The following is a 7,504-nucleotide window of genomic DNA, read 5'->3' as shown; positions in this document are numbered from 1 at the left end:
TAGGCCCATACTTGGGCACGCTGCCCGTGGAACTTTACCTTAGAAACAGTCAGGCCTCCCAAATGGAAGTGGGGAGGGTTATTTGGTAGGAAAAAAAGATTGCTGACATAGAGCGGCAGCCATGGCAGGTCTGTGACCGTCTCACCACAACTCTCAACTCCCGTTAGCTGAGTTTGGGATTTCTCCACTCCCACTGCCCTGGGCCCCTGCCATGTGCCCTCCTGCAACCAGACTGCACGGTGGGACTTGCTCCTCTCCAGTACAGGCTGCCCGTATCGTTCCCCAAAAACCTCTCGATACGGTGAGTTTAAATATCGGTCATCCTTTCAAAAGGAAAACAGGCCCACACCAAATATGACCATTCGGAGGAACGGCAAACTGGTCTAACGGAGAGATTGAAAGACTGCAATCTGATCCAGGCTGCATCGTACATATAAAACCCCTGAACCCCTCGATTGGATTCCAGTATGTAACTCACCTCCGCGTATCTGTTATTCTATATATAAACCCCCCGATCCCCTCGATTAGATTCCAGCCTGTAACTCACTATCGGGTATCTGTTATTCTATATATAAACCACCCGATCCCCTCGATTAGATTCCAGCCTGTAACTCACTCCCGGGTATCTGTTATTCTATATATAAACCCCCCGATCCCCTCGATTAGATTCCAGCCTGTAACTCACTGTCGGGTATCTGTTATTCTATATATAAACCACCCGAACCCCTCGATTAGATTCCAGCCTGTAACTCACTCCCGGGTATCTGTTATTCTATATATAAACCACCCGATCCCCTCGATCGGATTCCAGTCTGTAACTCACTCCCGGGTATCTGTTATTCTATATATAAACCACCCGATCCCCTCGATTAGATTCCAGTCTGTAACTCACTCCCGGGTATCTGTTATTCTATATATAAACCCCCCGAACCCCTCGATTAGATTCCAGTCTGTAACTCACTCCCGGGTATCTGTTATTCTATATATAAACCACCCGATCCCCTCGATTAGATTCCAGTCTGTAACTCACTCCCGGGTATCTGTTATTCTATATATAAACCCCCCGAACCCCTCGATTAGATTCCAGCCTGTAACTCACTCCCGGGTATCTGTTATTCTATATATAAACCACCCGATCCCTTCGATTAGATTCCAGCCTGTAACTCACTCCCGGGTATCTGTTATTCTATATATAAACCCCCCGAACCCCTCGATTAGATTCCAGTCTGTAACTCACTCCCGGGTATCTGTTATTCTATATATAAACCCCCCAAACCCCTCGATTAGATTCCAGTCTGTAACTCACTCCCGGGTATCTGTTATTCTATATATAAACCCCCCCGAACCCCTCGATTAGATTCCAGACTGTAACTCACTCCCGGGTATCTGTTATTCTATATATAAACCACCCGATCCCCTCGATCAGATTCCAGCCTGTAACTCACTCCCGGGTATCTGTTATTCTATATATAAACCCCCCCGAACCCCTCGATTAGATTCCAGCCTGTAACTCACTCCCGGGTATCTGTTATTCTATATATAAACCACCCGATCCCCTCGATCAGATTCCAGCCTGTAACTCACTGTTGGGTATCTGTTATTCTATATATAAACCACCCGATACCCTCGATTAGATTCCAGTCTGTAACTCACTCCCGGGTATCTGTTATTCTATATATAAACCCCCCCGAACCCCTCGATCAGATTCCAGTCTGTAACTCACTCCCGGGTATCTGTTATTCTATATATAAACCCCCCCGAACCCCTCGATCAGATTCCAGCCTGTAACTCACTCCCGGGTATCTGTTATTCTATATATAAACCCCCCGAACCCCTCGATTAGATTCCAGTCTGTAACTCACTCCGGGGTATCTGTTATTCTATATATAAACCCCCCCGAACCCCTCGATCAGATTCCAGCCTGTAACTCACTCCCGGGTATCTGTTATTCTATATATAAACCCCCCGAACCCCTCGATCAGATTCCAGCCTGTAACTCACTCCCGGGTATCTGTTAGTCTATATATAAACCCCCCGAACCCCTCGATTAGATTCCAGTCTGTAACTCACTCGGGGGTATCTGTTAGTCTATATATAAACCCCCCGAACCCCTCGATTAGATTCCAGTCTGTAACTCACTCCCGGGTATCTGTTATTCTATATATAAACCCCCCGAACCCCTCGATTAGATTCCAGTCAGTAACTCACTCCCGGGTATCTGTTATTCTATATATAAACCCCCCGAACCCCTCGATTAGATTCCAGTCTGTAACTCACTCCCGGGTATCTGTTACTCTATATATAAACCACCTGATCCCCTCGATCAGATTCCAGTCTGTAACTCACTCCCGGGTATCTGTTACTCTATATATAAACCACCTGATCCCCTCGATCAGATTCCAGTCTGTAACTCACTCCCGAGTATCTGTTACTCTATATATAAACCACCCGATCCCCTCGATTAGATTCCAGTCAGTAACTCACTCCCGGGTATCTGTTACTCTATATATAAACCACCTGATCCCCTCGATCAGATTCCAGTCTGTAACTCACTCCCGGGTATCTGTTACTCTATATATAAACCACCCGATCCCCTCGATTAGATTCCAGTCTGTAACTCACTCCCGGGTATCTGTTACTCTATATATAAACCACCTGATCCCCTCGATCAGATTCCAGTCAGTAACTCACTCCCCTCTGAATCAGCGCAGATGGTCACAGGTACTTCAGGTGGACGGTTTAACTGCACGAAGCACGCTGACAAGTCACAGCACCTCCTCACTCACTCACTGCCTGTGGAGTCACCACACTCCACCTCAAGAATCATACAACACAGAAGGAGGCCATTTCGCCCATATGCCTGTGCTAGCTCTCTGAAAGAGCTATCCCATTAGTCCCATTCTCCTGCTCTTTCCCCATGGACCTGCAAATTTTTCCTTTTCAAGTTGAGATCCAATTCCCTTTTGCCAATGAGATTCACCTTTAGTAAAATACCAAAACCAGCCATGTTGGGAAAGCCTGAATCGGACGCTGATATTCTGGATGGTTCCGCTCTTTTCCTGTCTGTTTACAATCTCTAGAAGTGTAGACCCTAATCATCCTCACTGTAAATTTTAGCACAAATGTAGTTTTATGAAGGAAGGGTCATTACTGCAGAAGCAGTGTCAGTTCATTTTAAATTATTCCTTTGGTTCTGTAGCTGGACTACATCAGAATTCTTAAGTTATCGCTGAGGTTTTGATTGTGTTTTTTTTTCTGTAGATCAGAATTTTGTTTACTCCTGGAAGGACCTTTCATTTTCAGTTTTGTTTCCTCAGTTCCCATTGTGATTAAACATTCCAGGAGTGGGATTATATCATGCCTTGCAGCTGAATAGAAGTGTCGGGGGCAGGAGGGAGTTGGCGGGGGGGAGAAGAGAGGATGAGAAAGCCAGACAGAGCTGGCAATCGGAAAGGCGTTAAACGCAACGGTCGGATCAGTGTTGTGGGAACAGTACGCAGACAGAATCCCTTTTCCTTAACCTTGCACAATTTAAGGGTGAAATCTGAACCGCTCTCCTTGAGTCACGAGCCCACAGCCCAGGTCTTGCCTGAAGTGTTGGAGGGATTTGGAACTGAAGATTACAGCAGGACCTTTGCTGCATTTTCATTTCTGCAAAATACTTCATTTCCAGCGGCCTTGCCTGTCATTCCAGAACATGAGGCAAACTTTGAAAGAACAAGTTTGTTTGACTTTATTTAAGTGTTAGTTATAAGGACAGGGGAACCCCTCCCTCACCTCGAGCCTACAAATTCCAGCACAACTGCTCCTCTCAACTCTCCTTTCTTGTTCCTTTTAAGTTCCCTGTCCAACACATTCTCTCCCTTTCTCCTGCGCCCTCACCATGTTAAAATCAGGACCCATCACTCTGTCTCTTAATTAATTGATTCATTAATTCAGAACTGTAGAACTCTGGGTTGCCAATTCTTGCAGGTTTCATCACATTCCATGCCCGCATGCAGCAAGACCTGGACAACATCCAGGCTTGGGCTGATAAGTGGCAAGTAACATTCGTGCCAGGCAATGACCATCTCCAACAATAGAGAGTCTAACCACCTCCCCTTGACATTCAACAGCATTACCATCGCCGAATCCCCCACCATCAACATCCTGGGGTTCACCATTGATCAGAAACATAACTGGACCAGCCATATAAATACTGTGGCTACAATAGCAGGTCAGAGGCTGGGTATTCTGTGGCGAGTGACTCACCTCCTGACTCCCCAAAGCCTTTCCACCATCAACAAGGCACAAGTCAGGAGTGTGATGGAATACTCTCCACTTTCCTGGATGAGAGCAGCTCCAACAACACTCAAGAAGCTCGACACCATCCAGGACAAAGCAGCCCGCTTGATTGGTACCCCATCCACCACCCTAAACATTCACTCCCTTCACCACCGGCGCACCGTGGCTGCAGTGTGTACCATCCACAGGATGCACTGCAGCAACTCCCAAACCCGTGACCTCTACCGCCTAGAAGGACAAGGGCAGCAGGTACATGGGAACAACACCACCTGCACGTTCCCCTCCAAGTCACACACCATCCCAACTTGGAAATATATCGCCGTTCCTTCATCGTGGCTGGGTCAAAATCCTGGAACTCCCTACCTAACAGCACTGTGGGAGAACCTTCACCTCACGGACTGCAGCGGTTCAAGAAGGCAGCTCACCACCACCTTCTCAAGGGCAATTAGGGATGGGCAATAAATGCCGGCCTCGCCAGTGACGCCCACATCCCATGAACGAATAAAAATAACATGACCTCCTGCACCCACACTCCCGCCATTGGTCGCCCGACACGTTCATCAACGCAGCACACTAATTCCCTACGGCCAGTTGAATCGTGAACAGAGTCTTCGTCATTCTGTCAGGTGATTCTTGACTGTCAGTTAAACAGCCTTTCTTCCTTCATCTCCAATATTTTTATAACTAATAAACAAAAAAGTGTTCAAAGCAATTGAAGTAAACACTTTTTTTTATGATGCTGGGAGATTAACCTTCAATTCCTGGAGGGTTGGTGACCCCAGTGCTTCCTCGCAATCATCAGGCTTTTTAACACTCAAACTCATCTCCGTTGCGAGTTACCCTCCGACCACGTAGGGTTCGTACACTGTGGGCCTCAGATTTCCATCAAGGCTTCCCGGTTTCAAAAGTTCACAAAGGACCAGCAGCCAGTTCTAAATCACTGACAGCAAATATTCACACCAAATTAGATCCTCCCCTACAATCCCAGCTCACTCTCTCCTTTTAAGACCCTAGATTTAAAAAAGTCAAATATCACCTCAAGGTTCTTGAGCCCTGGGCCCGTGCTGTGCGTGAACCATCAGTCAGACCATCGCTGGGGATTGCAAATCTTCACCCCCCCACCTCACCCTGTCTCCTCCTCTGCTCCACCAAATTGCTGGGCATCAAGAATCAGCCCCATTCTCACTCCCTGCCCCATTCTCACTCCCATCCCCACTCTCACTCTGCCCCATTCTCACTCTGCCCCATTCTCACTCCCATCCCCACTCTCACTCCCATCCCCTTTCTCACTCCCATCCCCTCACTCTGCCCCATTCTCACTCCCATCCGCACTCTCACTCCCTGCCCCACTCTCACTCCCATCCGCACTCTCACTCCCTGCCCCACTCACTCTCTCTGCCCCACCCTGTCTGACTTCCTTGCGTACTCCTATAGGACATATATGATTTTTACCTAATTCTTTAAATTGGCCGTGCACTTTGGTTGGATATTCAATGTAAGCTCATTGCAATTTCAGACAGTTCTCTAATCCAAACCACAGGTCCCTCTGTGACTCCACGAATAGAAATATGGCACCTTATCAAAAACTGGCTCAAGAAAGTTGGAAAAAGACATCCACTTAATCATTTCCAACAAATACACCGTGTTTCGGCCCAGAGATACAGCAACCTGCAGAGGGGGAGCGAAACCAATCTCCCCCACCCCACCATCCACATTTCAGTCAATTGATTACAGCAGCAAGATTTCATTTAACGTGTAACGAAAGGGGATCCTGTTTGCTTTAAATAAACTGGTTTGATATTGTGGAGAATGGGAACCACTGCATTGCGCAATCGGCTTCCCGAGCCTCAGCTATCAAACTGTTGCAAGGGTCATTTTCAGTCAAGTCTGTGTTACTGTTCGGGCTTATGGTAAAATGCTGAACAGGGTTCTCATCGAAGGATTCGAATGCCGGACAAGCGGAGCCCCCGCTTAACACCCAGAGCAGTGAACATTCTCGGTGAACTGCTGCCGTCGGGGCTGATTTATGGAGTTGAGCCTGGTTTCAGAATTATTTCATGTGCTTTCTGACCTCCTGCTCAGCACTGTGACCACCGGCTGTTGGAACCAGCAGGTCAGTGCTTCAGAGATCCCAGTTCGATTCCAGTCAGTATTAGTGCTGGGCGTACAACTATCTATCCTGTGGGCCGCGTAGCACGGAGCCTTAGGAGACCCACGGAAAGTTTCAATTCACGGTCCCCGTTTGCTGACGTCTCAAGTTGCTGATGCTGTTCCGATTTAGGTTTTATCAACCAATAAGGCAACAGCACTAAGGATATTGGAACAGGAGGCCATTGAGCCCCTCTTCCCCTGTTCTGCCGTTCAATTACATCATGGCTGATCTGTACCTCTGCCCCAACTTCTCACTCCTTGCCCACCTCACCTCTCTCTGCCCTACCCTGTCTCAATCTATGCCACCTCATCTCTCTGCCCTACCCTCTCACTCCCTGCCCTACCCTCATCTCTCTGCCCTACCCTCTCACTCCCTGCCTTACCCTCATCTTTCTGCCCTACCCTCTCACTCCCTGCCTTACCCTCATCTCTCTGCCCTACCCTCTCACTCCCTGCCCTACCCTCATCTCTCTGCCCTACCCTCTCACTCCCTGCCTTACCCTCATCTCTCTGCCCTACCCTCTCACTCCCTGCCCACCTGACCTCTCCCTGCCCTACCCTCATCTCTCTGCCCCACCCTCTCACTACATGCCCTCACCTCTCTCTGCCCTACCCTCTCACTCCCTGCCCACCTCACCTCTCCCTGCCCTACCCTCATCTCTCTGCCCACCTCACTCCCTGCCCACCTCACCTCTCTGCCCACCTCACCTCTCTGCCCTACCCTGTCTCACTCCATTACCAGGATACGCCTTGGTTCCATATCCTTTGATCCCCTTCCCTAACCAAAATCTATCAATCTCGGCTGTGAAATTTTCAATTGACTGCAGCCTTTTGGGTGAAGAGAGAACAGCCCTTTCCAAACCTCCAGGCACACAAAATACAAACAGGGAAAAGTAACCAATAGGAAATATAAACGCAAATTGGGCAGAGTTGTCAGGGCTCCGGGGAGAGGTTGCTTGTGTCCCACAGGCTTAGATTGGACGCCCTGTATCACTGTGTACAAAACATCAGTAAAAACTGATGGGAGTTTTTCACTTGATTTACATTCCACCAAAGTACAACATCTGAC

This window comes from Heptranchias perlo, unplaced genomic scaffold (assembly GCF_035084215.1).
Source record: "Heptranchias perlo isolate sHepPer1 unplaced genomic scaffold, sHepPer1.hap1 HAP1_SCAFFOLD_268, whole genome shotgun sequence".
NCBI lineage: Eukaryota > Metazoa > Chordata > Chondrichthyes > Hexanchiformes > Hexanchidae > Heptranchias > Heptranchias perlo.
Note: the sequence above shows the minus strand (reverse complement) of the source record.